At 37.4% G+C, this 12,641-nt stretch overlaps 1 protein-coding gene across 4 annotated transcripts in view; it reads left to right on the top strand.

The window, feature by feature from the left end:
* The window catches only part of LOC132123991 (catenin delta-2-like), a 316,895-nt gene that overhangs the window by 92,477 nt on the left and 211,777 nt on the right, over nt 1-12,641 (top strand). The window contains exon 1 of one of the 4 annotated variants that reach the window (XM_059534707.1): nt 7,647-7,894. The exons of the other annotated variants lie outside the window; for them this stretch is intronic. The gene's annotated coding sequence lies outside the window, so the exon portion shown is untranslated. Of the gene's footprint in view, nt 1-7,646; nt 7,895-12,641 lie in introns of those variants that run through there. 4 annotated transcript variants of the gene reach the window in all.

Genomic DNA, 12,641 nt, shown 5'->3' with positions numbered 1-12,641 from the left:
CATTTACATCTATTTGAAAGCTAATGATAAAACAAAATTGTTTTTGCAAGCAAAATCCGTATTGCCAGTGTTCCATTACTACTACAGTAGATGTTTTATGAGTTCTGGAATATTTTTTTCTTTCTATTCCAATAGTTGTGATTCTGTGTGTGAAGATAGCTGATTTTGCTAAATGTATGGGAAGTCGTGGCCTAATGGTTAGCGAGTTAGACTCGCAATCGAAGGGTTGTGAGTTCAAGTCTCGGGCCGGCAGGAATTGTGGGTGGGGGGAGTACATGTACAGTGCTCTCTCCACCCTCAATACCACGACTTAGGTGCCCTTGAGCAAGGCACCGGACCCCCAACTGCTCCCCGGGCGCCGCAGCATAAATGGCTGCCCACTGCTCCAGGTGTGTGTTCACAGTGTGTGTGTTCACTGCTCTATGTGTGTGCACTTCGGATGGGTTAAATGCAGAGCATGAATTCTGAGTATGGGTCACCATTAGGGGTGTAACGGTACGTGTATTCGTACCGGACCGTTTCGGTACAGGGCTTTCGGTTCGGTATACGTGTGTACCGAGTGACCGAATGCAATATTTTGTTTGCGGAACATAGGCACATTTTCGTGTTTCCAAACGAACATATTAAGTGGCGTAAGTCTCCGCGTTCAGCGCAAATCCCGCCCTGCCGCTGATTCTAAGGCTTGGTGACACACTGGCTGCGTGGCGTGAGTGTGCGTTTCTGCTGCGTGTCAGTTGCTTCGCGTTTTCTGTGTCTTTAAACACCAGAATCGTTCCTGACACGGCGCTGGCGCGCTGCTGCTACTTCAGACGCAGCTCCCGTCGGCATTTAAACAGACCTTTGCTCTTAATTCCGATCGGTCCAACGCTATAACAAAATCTGAGCAGGTCTAAAAACTTAAACTGTTGATGCTGCACTTCACACTTTGGAAAAGTTATATATATTTTTTAAATATGAGCAGGCCTACAAGCTGGGATTGGTAAAGCTGCACTGTAATCATAGTTATTTATTTATATTTTTCATTATATTTTATTATATGATATTGTTTTGAGACTGAGAGTATTTTATTTAGTGGAGAACTTTGCATCAGTATTTTATTTCTTATTCTTTTTTTATTTTATTATAAATTATATTTTATTTATTTTATTAAAAAGTATTTAAAAAAGTGTAAACAAATTGTTAAAAAAAGTTTATAGTAATAAACCACCTGCAGTTTAATGTTTGCATTTCTTTCCCTTACTGTACCGAAAATGAACCGAACCATGACTTTAAAACCGAGGTACGTACCAAACCGTGATTTTTGCGTACCGTTACACCCTTAGTCACCATACTTGGCTGAATATCACGTCACTTCTCTTTGTCGTGTCTACAGGTGCATCTCAATAAATTAGAATGTCAGGGAAAATTTATTTACGTCAGTAATTCTATTCAAATTGTGAAACTCGTATTAAATAAATTCATTGCTCACAGACTGAAGTAATTTAAGTCTTTGGTTCTTTTAATTGTGATGATTTTAGCTCACATGTAACAAAAACCCACCTATTCACTATCTCAACAAATTAGAATACTTCATAAGACCAATTAAAAAAAAAACATTTTTAGTGAATTGTTGGCCTTCTGGAAAGTATGTTCATTTACTGAAAATGTACTTAATACTTGGTAGGGGCTCCTTTTGCTTTAATTACGGCCTCAATTTAGCGTGGCATGGTGGTGATCAGTTTGTGGCACTTCTGAGGTGGTATGGAAGCCAAGGTTTCTTTGACAGTGGCCTTTAGCTCATCTACATTTTTTGTTCTCTTTTTTCTCATTTTCCTCTTGACAATACCCCATAGGTTCTCTATGGGGTTCAGGTGAGTTTGCTGGCAAGTCAAGCACACCAACATCATGGTCATTTAACCAACTTTTGGTGCTTTTGGCAGTGTGGGCAGGTGCCAAATCCAGCTGGAAAATGAAATCAGTATCTTCAAAAAGGTGGTCAGCAGAAGGAAGCATGAAGTGCTCCAAGATGTCTTGGTAAACGGGTGCAGTGACTTCAAAAAAACACAATGGATCAACACCTGCAGATGACATTGCACCCAAATCATCACATACTGTGGAAACTTAACACTGGACTTTAAGCAACATTGGCTATGAGCTTCTCTACCCTTCCTCCAGACTCTAGGACCTTGGTTTCCAAATGAAATACAAAACTTGCTCTCATCTGAAAAGAGGACTTTGGGCCAATGGGCAACAGACCAGTTCTTCTTCTCCTTAGCCCAGGTAAGACGCCTCTGATGTTGTCTGTGGTTCAGCAGTGGCTTTACAAGAGGAATATGACAACTGTAGCCAAATTCCTTGACACGTCTGTGTGTGGTGGCTCTTGATACCTTGACCCCAGCCTCAGTGCATTCCTTGTGAAGTTCGCTGAAATTCTTTAATCGATTTTGCTTGACAATCTTCATAAGGCTGTGGTTCTCTCCGTTGGTTTTGCATCTTTTTCTTCCACACTTTTTCCTTACACTCAACCTTCTGTTAACATGATTGGATACAGCACTCTGTGAACAGCCAGCTTTTTTGGCAATGAATGTTTGTGGCTTACCCTCCTTGTGAAGGATGTCAATGATTGTCTTCTGGACAACTGTCTGATCAGCTGTCTTCCCCATGATTGCGTAGCCTAGTGAACCAAACTGAGAGGTCATTTTGAAAGCTCATGAAATTTAGCAGGTGATTTGAGTTGATCAGCTGATTGTGATTGTCACCATATTCTAATTTGTTGAGATTTTGAATTGGTGAGTTTTTGTTAAATGTGAGCCAAAATCATCTCAATTAAAAGAACCAAAGACTTAAACTACTTCAGTCTGTGTGCATTGAATTTATCTAATACACGAGTTTCACAATTTGAGTTGAAATAATGAAATTAATGAACTTTTCCACGAAATTCTGATTTATTGAGATGCACCTGTAAAAAGAAGCTTGTTTTAATTAACCTGAAAGAAGGCCTGAGGAGTGTCAAAATAAGTGTGTTTGTGGTTTACTGTGATAAAAGGGATGTCACAGTGAAAACAGAAACACGACATGGCAACCTATCATCTATTACGGTTTTTATCACATCTAAGAAAAGATGCAGTTAACGACTTTAATGTAGAATATGTACTTTATTGTAACACAAATATTATAATGTATTTTTAAATAATTTTATATTTAGCAATATTATTAAATATTGTATATTATTTTATTTATTTGAATGATTCTTTGGAAGAAAGGACATTGAGCACCATTAAAAATAAATGCTAAGAGGGGGAAACATAATAAAACATATACCGCACATTCAATATTTTCTGTTTGACCAAACATTGAACAAGCTAAGAATATAATTGCACAGATGCAGACAGTATAATTATGGAGCAGAATTTTCACTTACACGTGAACTGAATGCCCTCCCAAATGAACGCCTATGTGTGTGTGTGCCAGGTGTGTGAAAGAGACACCTTATCTCAATTTTCACCTCTTTTGTATTTTTTATTCCCACAAATAATAAAAGGACTCTTTTCAGATATTTTCATCCATTCCAGAGCTCACTTTCTGAAACTGTCACTCTCTCCACCCTTATGAGAGCACGTGCCATGCAGTTCTTTACATTTTCACATGCTCAGCGCACCAGAAGTGTAAAGCTAGTAAAAAGGAATTCCTCTCCTGTGACGGTTATATTGTTTTCTCTTTCGTTTGAGCTGACCTTTTGCTTTTTCTTGAGTTTCACTGAATGTGTTAAGCAACGTTGCTTCTCTCTCGAGACAGAGACTGAGAACCTGCCTTTCTGGAGCTCAGTATATGAAGATCAATGAATTTAAGTTTGATATGGAACTAAATCAGGGTGAACAGATTCAACCAGCCAGAAGTTACTTGAGTGTTCAATGCTGCAGCACAGAAGCACAGCTGTGAGTTGGCATTTACTGTTGGTGCTGACATTTCAAGGTGCTGTTTTGTGGTGCCAGTACTCTAACCTCATAAAAACATAACCTTTTTATTTATTTATTTATTTGTTTGGTGAAAGGGATATTTAGACATTCTGATTTTTTTGCTGCAGTGTGTGTATGTGACCTTGGTGGTGCACTGTTAGCAAATTTGTCGGTTGTTAGCAGTGGTTGACAATATGGGGCAATCAATGGCTTATTTCAAGATCAGGGTGGCCAATGGAAAATCAATAAGTTTATATATAATAGAGCTGCATACAGTGGCCCCAGAAAGTAAAGCGTACTTCTTAGTATAAATGTTCTGTCCTAACAGATTAACCACACATATAATCACAGTAAACGCTGACTATGAACACATTTCATAGAATTTCCCTGTCTTAATATATCGATTTGATTTGATTTGATTTTAGCAAAAACTTTAATTCATTTGAAGTTTAAATTATTTTGGGTCCACTGACATATTTAACAAAATTACTGGGTTAAACACTTATTATACATCAAACATCAGTCCAAATTCTCTCTCTCTCTCTCACACACACACACACACACACACACACACACACACACACACACACACACACACACACACACACACACAAAACAAACAAACAAACAAAATAAATATTTTTGAAAACAGAAAATGGCCATTCACAGGGTCTTTAGTAAATTTTGAAATTGACATAATAGTGTGGTATATTTGAACATGTTGTTTATCTGTTAATACAAAATTTATATATATATATATATATAAATATATATATATATAAATATATATATATATAGAGAGAGAGAGGTTATTTAACAGTTTTATATTTTTCATTTAGAATACATTTGCTGTAATCTTATGCTCACTTAGTTAATCCGTAGATGCAGTAATAATTTAATAACACTTTAATATACTGTTAAATAGAATTTTCATTAATTTCATTTTTCATACCGTGCCTTATAATGTTGGCATGCCTAAATTCACTTATAACTTTTAAAATGACAGATTTTTATTTGTATTGTTTTATTATTAATTAATTTAGACAAAACAACACAGAATTTCAATATCGGCTATTGTTCAGTTATCAGCCATGAAAATAAATGTTGGCGTTTCAGTGTAGTCCAGAATTGTAGTGTCTGTCACGGGCCCTGAGCCTGTTTTTGAGCTCTTTACTGAGTAGCTCAGTTGAGATGTTGGTGGATGTCATAGCTACTGTATGTACTGTAGGTATGTGACTCGGATCTCAGTCTTCACTGAACCATATGATACCACATGAGGAAATGAATGAGTGAGATACTACATGCTATTCTCGCTTCTCGCTATCAGAAGCCTGCATCTTGCATTATCTTAATTTATGTCCGTACTGTCACATTAAACAATAATCATTCTCATGATACTTCAAGAAGATACATTTCTCTGTGCAGTCCTGAGTGAGTCTAATCCATTGCCAGCCCCTTTAGCACTGCCTGTAAAGGTTAAGTGAATTTCTTTCAAAAACACAATGTATATTTTCCCCTGACAAGGGAAATGTTGTTTGCCCAGTGTAGATTGTTTATGAACAGTATGTGTTGGGGTAAATTGGCTATTCTTAGTCTCGCTGAAGAGCAGATGTGACAGAGGCCGTGCTTTTGAACTGACTTAATTGGGCCATTCATCACAGAATGCTGATGATATCTGCCTCTCTCTCTGTCTTTTTCAGTCTTTCATTTTCGCATCTTTTCTTTCTCTCATTCTGTAAACAGAAATGTAATTATTGGATCACGTTAACCAAGTTTGCCCATTCTGAGGATAACTTAATCAAAACAGTATAATTTTAAAATAAAAGATTATTTTGTTGCCATTCTTCTAATGTTATTTTGGTAAAAATAAAATAAAAAAATTGAGTTTATGTTTTCTGCTTCCCTTGCCTTTGCGTATGTGATTTTATTTTTAGTTAAAAATCGCATTTTGTTATCTGTCTACATCTCAAGTGTAATTCGAACACGAAATGTCAAAATTAATGTTAAATGTCTCTTTATGTGCTCTGATAACATGCAGCAAAGTTGCAGATTAGCATAACCCTAATTAATTTACATGCATTATGTAATGTTCCTGTCTATCATTTTTCCCAATGAACCCACTTTGGTGACCCACTTTTGGTATTTATTATTTTTATTTTATTTCATTTTTTGGCATTGGCATTTGTTCTTTTTAAGTGTCTAAATACGTTTACCACAAAATACTCAAATGTAATACATACAATATATACAATTTAATAATAGTGGATAAGACATTTTATGACTGAAGACCAGGTTAGACAACCTCAGACTTCTCATCCTGGTCTGAAACGGTGAGAGAGATGGAAGGGTTCGCTCAGCCATCAGATCACATGACCTGTTGTTTGTTCTGGTGGGGCTACAGCTGGTTTCCCCTGAGGGGCTGGAATAGGATACTCTCTACTTGAGCTGATCAGTGCAAATGAAACCATCGCTGTACAAAATCACAAAACGGGACAGCACAAGAACAATATATTTGTGAGTTGTCAAGTACATTGCAATTTTAATATTTTATCAAATCTGGTTTATTTCTGTGATGGCAAAGCTCAATATTTTAGCAACCATTAGTCCAGTCTTCAAGGTCACATGATCCTTAAGAAATCATTCCGATATGCCGATTTGCTGCATAATTATAATATTATGCATTTTGAGCCACTAAAAATAGTAATTATCTTCATATAATTGCTGATATGACACATTGATAACATATTTATTAGTGTTTTTAAAAATTAACTTTAAGTGAGTATTGTACAATGGTAATCTAAATGACCAAGCATTCACAATTAAATATTGATTATTGCTCTATAAATTAAGAAAAAGCTTCAATACCAATATATTGTGAATCCCTAATAAAGAGCATCTCATTCCCTTTGCATTCAGCAATGGCTTGCCTGAAAACTTCCTGACCATCTTCTCCAGCTCATCTGTAAGGATGGAGGGATCAGACGGAAGAGAGGAGCCTATTAGGCGAGAGGGTGTCAGCGCACTTGGTATGCATGAGAATGCAGAGAGTAACCTTTTATCAATCAGCTTTCATCACTGACCAGGCCTATTGAGGGGAACACAAAGCAGGTGGTCAGCAACATTTCTCCTTCTTTTTATTTTACCGGCTTATTGCTGCAGCAGCTAAACCTCTGAAGCCCCTGCTTTTATGATGCTTAGATTGGTTTAGTTAAACGCAATACCATCTCTCATTTACTCTGACCATAGCCAGGCAGGTCATTTAGCTGTATGCTGTTAATAGTGTCCTTTCAATAAATAATGAATATCTGGTAGCGCTAAAAGGGCTTGAGAAGTTTTGGCTGCCGAAACGCTCTGGCATCCCTCTTTCCTTTAATACACCCGGCCTCTCCGGGGCTCCATTGTATTTAAATATGTTCCGACACAGCGCTTTAGATAAATCGGTTCTGTCTCTCTCAAGAACACCGACTTCCAGGCTCGTATTGATGTGGAACAGACAGTGAAAGTTCTCAGGCTTTTCAGTGCGCCGAGGGATAGATGGAGGGGGAGGAAGAATGGTGTAGAGAGGCATTTAGCGTTTCACCCCAAAGGCACTCTAAATTCTCGCCCACTCTTTGAGGTGCCAGGCACAAATAGTCCTGCGAAAAAGGGGCAGATGTAAGAGCGATTGGAGGGACACTCGGTTTGGCAGTCTGGCTGGTGGGCGGGACTTTCAGCGATGAAATGTTGCATAAATAATGCCAGAGGGGGGCGCTGGGTCCTCTGTTGCCATGGAGACCTTTGTGGCTGACTGAGCTTGTGTTGAGCGCGATGTGCTTGGAAGCTGCGGCTGAAAGACCGGCCGCGCCTGTAATGAGTGGAGGAATTTCTCTAATGGGAAGAGCTAAGTGGAAGGATGGTAGACGGGTTGGCTTTACACTGATCTCTGCGACAGGTTGCTCGGGGGTGTGGTGTGAGACGAGGTATGGATATTTTGTCCTGATTTGTGCTGCATGGGAAAGGAAGGAAGAAAATGTTTGTGATTTAAAGGTTGAGTTTGAAGTTTCGGAACTTTATCTGGACTTTATGTATGCTTTGCTCATTAGTGATATTCGGTTAAGATGTCCATGCAAGTTGTTTTTTTCTTTTCCTTCTGGACATCTGTTGTGTTTTGCATTAGGTATTATACAGCAAAGCAACCCCAATTCATTTGCACTAATTCTTCTTGACTGGATTTCCAGCCATACTTATACAGGTTTTTATTAGTAGATTTAAATCATTCTTAGCTGTCAGTTCTCATTATGCTGTTTTAAAAAATTTAATTATGCATTAGTTTGGATTTAAAGGATTTCCTTGCAGTTATTTTCTTTTAACTCTGATCAACAGGTGTTGCTGGTTTATTTTCATTATTAGTGGTTTGCGGCAATAATTTATTTCAAGTTTGATAGTGTTATTGCTAAATCGCACACACTATCTATGCAAAAAATGACGTTTCAGTCGCATGATGTTCATCAAGATTTTTTTGTAAATTATCCAGAATATAATCTACCTTTGTTCGATGATGCAATCACTACAGTATATGTATCTATATTTTTCTGAGTTTTAAATATTTCGTATACTTTTAATATTTGTGATTTGTGTTATTGATTTTATAATGCACCAGTGGAATAATATGTAATATCTATGTGTATATATATATATATATATATATATATATATATATATATATATATATATATATATATATATATATATATATATATATATAAAATACAGCCAGATTTAACTGATTTACACTAAACAAACTATCAACTCAACTGTTTTTGAATTTTAAATGAGAGACATAAGACATAAAAATATCTGTGCTTATATACCCGCATGTAATGTGACAGGAGGGGATGCAGATTAATTTTATTACACAATCTTTAGAAAGCATAGTTGCCAAGTGTTACACATTACTATCGTAGCAATATTGACAATGTTGCTTTATCTACGACAAAATGTATTGTTATTATTCAATATTGCTCAGAATTATCTGAAAAGAGCTCTGTTAAATGGAGAGCACAGCCATGAAAAGGCATCTTTCTTTGGATTTAATTACTTGTATCTCTGTGTATCTCTCTGTGGGCAGGATGCATTCCACAGTCCATATCCTCTTTTAATGTGTCAGTGTCCTGAACTGAACAAATGTGAGAAGCGAAAAATCTTATAGGAGAAGTGTGAACAGTGTGAGAAAGAGAGAGTTGAGAGGGCAAGACAGAGAGGGAAGCAGTTTATTATTATTTTTGCACTTCTGTGGTTTCCTGGCTTGTTTGGCGGCTGAGAGCTGGTTGGTTGTGATTAAGTGCAGATGAAGAGGGGTGTTTTGGAATTGAAAATGGATAAAAATGGATAAATTGTTGTTTTGGTGTCTGGAAATAGGGCATGGCGGGACACACAATCATTTGATTCAGTCCACAAATGGCTTTCAGAGCTGGATCAATAAACTCTCCAATTGTACGACCCTCATATTCATGTGGTTACTGATCAGACCTCCATCGATCCTCCTGCCCGGCTGTAATTAAAACAGGCACCGGTGACAAGAACAAGAACTTGTTTTCTGAATTCATATTTTATCTCCATTTTCCTGTTCTGGACTGTTTCTCAACCCTGATGTGCTGGTTTCATGCAGGCCTTTTGTTCTTCTCTGAAGGATTCTTGGTGGAGGAAGCGCTGTTTCCTGGTGCTGGGCTGTCTAAGTGATTATATGTGCCGTCCGGTTCTGGAATGGGCCTTTATTGGTGCTGATGGTGCACTTTCTGTCCCAGCTGGGGCGTTAGTGGTGATTATCATCTCTCAGGGTCAGCCGGAGGTCTGCCTGTTTGATTTATAGCTGGCGGGCACGCTGCTCCACAAATTCTGCGGAAGTTTCTCTATAGGTCGAGAGTTTAATCTAATCTAAAATAAGTTTGTAACTCAATATAATTACAGCAGAGAACAAAATGTGCCCTCTATAGGAAATTTTAAAATGACATATTGAATGTAATTAGTGGTTCTTGCTTTAGGCTTTATTAGATCAGGGATATGAACAAACCTCCAACTTAGTAATAAGTAATAGTGTGATACCTCATATTGTCCAGAAGTTGTTATTTAACTTTTTTCGAAATGATCAAATTTACAATTTATTTTTAACTAGCGGACAATAAAACAGACAAACAGATCCCATAAACCTCAATCGAAGGAGGAACGTGAGCCAGATCTAGAGACCCGAATGGATCAAACACCATGCTGAAACGTCTTGATTCTGATGATTCCTGATTTAATTAGATTCTGATCTCAATTTGATTCAATATCAGTTCATTTGAATCCATTCACTATATCAGGTAAAATACATTTACATTTTTCTAAAGGAAACAGATCTCTCTCAACTGAAGATGTAAAATAAATAGAGAACCCTGTCAGTTGGTACATTTACTACAATATTCAAGGTTAATATTAACAACAGTCCAAACTATTAAATGAATTTGCTGTTTATTATAAGATATAATAATCAAATATTTAGAATATTTTGTAACATGTAACATTTATGTGACAATGTTTTCAAGCTCTTTATTGCCATCTTTCTGTGGTTGAAACACTAGTCGGTTTTCCATCCAAAGTTGCAAATTTAACTTATGTGCACAACAAGCACCATTTCCAGCCAATGAGTCAAAGAGAACAAAATCGTCACCTCCTTATAAACTGGCACTATACACCACTAAGAAAAGTAGTAGAAGCTACTGAATATAAGAATTTTCTTGCACCTCAGAATGAGCAGACGAAACACAATGAATGCGATTATTGCTTTCAGAGGTGGATGCTGCTGTTTGGGAACGCAGTCATTTAACAGTTCTGGGAGGCAATTATGCAGAAATACTTTGATGAAAGACTTTGCTCTGGCATTTCTGAATGGACATATAACAAAATTTCAGATGCTGTGGAACCAGATCGGTCCACTGGTTAGTAAGGATTTTTTAATGCGCTTTGAGGAATTTATTTGCAAAATGTATTTAAAATCTCCCATTATTCGTATTAACCCTTTTTCACACAAGTCAAAAACCACCTCAAGCAAGCGTAAAAACTTTTATGCGAATTGAGGCATTTTTATAAAATACAACCCGAATTCCGGAAAAGTTGGGACGTTTTTTAAATTTTAATAAAATGAAAACTAAAAGACTTTCAAATCACATGAGCCAATATTTTATTCACAATAGAACATAGATAACATAGCAAATGTTTAAACTGAGAAAGTTTACAATTTTATGCACAAAATGAGCTCATTTCAATTTTGATTTCTGCTACAGGTCTCAAAATAGTTGGGACGGGGCATGTTTACCATGGTTTAGCATCTCCTTTTCTTTTCAAAACAGTTTGAAGACGTCTGGGCATTGAGGCTATGAGTTGCTGGAGTTTTGCTGTTGGAATTTGGTCCCATTCTTGCCTTATATAGATTTCCAGCTGCTGAAGAGTTCATGGTCGTCTTTGACGTATTTTTCGTTTAATGATGCGCCAAATGTTCTCTATAGGTGAAAGATCTGGACTGCAGGCAGGCCAGGTTAGCAACCGGACTCTTCTACGACGAAGCCATGCTGTTGTTATAGCTGCAGTATGTGGTTTTGCATTGTCCTGCTGAAATAAACAAGGCCTTCCCTGAAATAGACGTTGTTTGGAGGGAAGCATATGTTGCTCTAAAACCTTTATATACCTTTCAGCAATCACAGAGCCTTCCAAAACATGCAAGCTGCCCATACCGTATGCACTTATGCACCCCCATACCATCAGTGATGCTGGCTTTTGAACTGAACGCTGATAACATGCTGGAAGGTCTCCCTCCTCTTTAGCCCGGAGGACACGGCGTCCGTGATTTCCAACAAGAATGTCAAATTTGGACTCGTCTGACCATAAAACACTATTCCACTTTGAAATAGTCCATTTTAAATGAGCCTTGGCCCACAGGACACGACGGCGCTTCTGGACCATGTTCACATATGGCTTCCTTTTTGCATGATAGAGCTTTAGTTGGCATCTGCTGATGGCACGGTGGATTGTGTTTACCGACAGTGGTTTCTGAAAGTATTCCTGGGCCCATTTAGTAATGTCATTGACACAATCATGCCGATGAGTGATGCAGTGTCGTCTGAGAGCCCGAAGACCACGGGCATCCAATAAAGGTCTCCGGCCTTGTCCCTTACGCACAGAGATTTCTCCAGTTTCTCTGAATCTTTTTATGATGTTATGCACTGTAGATGATGAGATTTGCAAAGCCTTTGCAATTTGATGTTGAGGAACATTGTTTTTAAAGTTTTCCACAATTTTTTTACGCAGTCTTTCACAGATTGGAGAGCCTCTGCCCATCTTTACTTCTGAGAGACTCTGCTTCTCTAAGACAAAGCTTTTATAGCTAATCATGTTACAGACCTGATATCAATTTACTTAATTAATCACTAGATGTTCTCCCAGCTGAATCTTTTCAAAACTGCTTGCTTTTTTAGCCATTTGTTGCCCCCGTGCCAACTTTTTTGAGACCTGTAGCAGGCATTAAATTTAAAATGAGCTAATTAAGTGGATAAAAGTGTAAAATTTCTCAGTTTAAACATTTGCTACGTTATCTATGTTCTATTGTGAATAAAATATTGGCTCATGTGATTTGAAATTCCTTTAGTTTTCATTTTATTAAAATTTAAAAAACGTCCCAACTTTTCCGGAATTCGG

Source organism: Carassius carassius, chromosome 42 (assembly GCF_963082965.1).
Source record: "Carassius carassius chromosome 42, fCarCar2.1, whole genome shotgun sequence".
NCBI lineage: Eukaryota > Metazoa > Chordata > Actinopteri > Cypriniformes > Cyprinidae > Carassius > Carassius carassius.
Note: the sequence above shows the minus strand (reverse complement) of the source record. Positions and strands in the feature narration are given on the sequence as shown.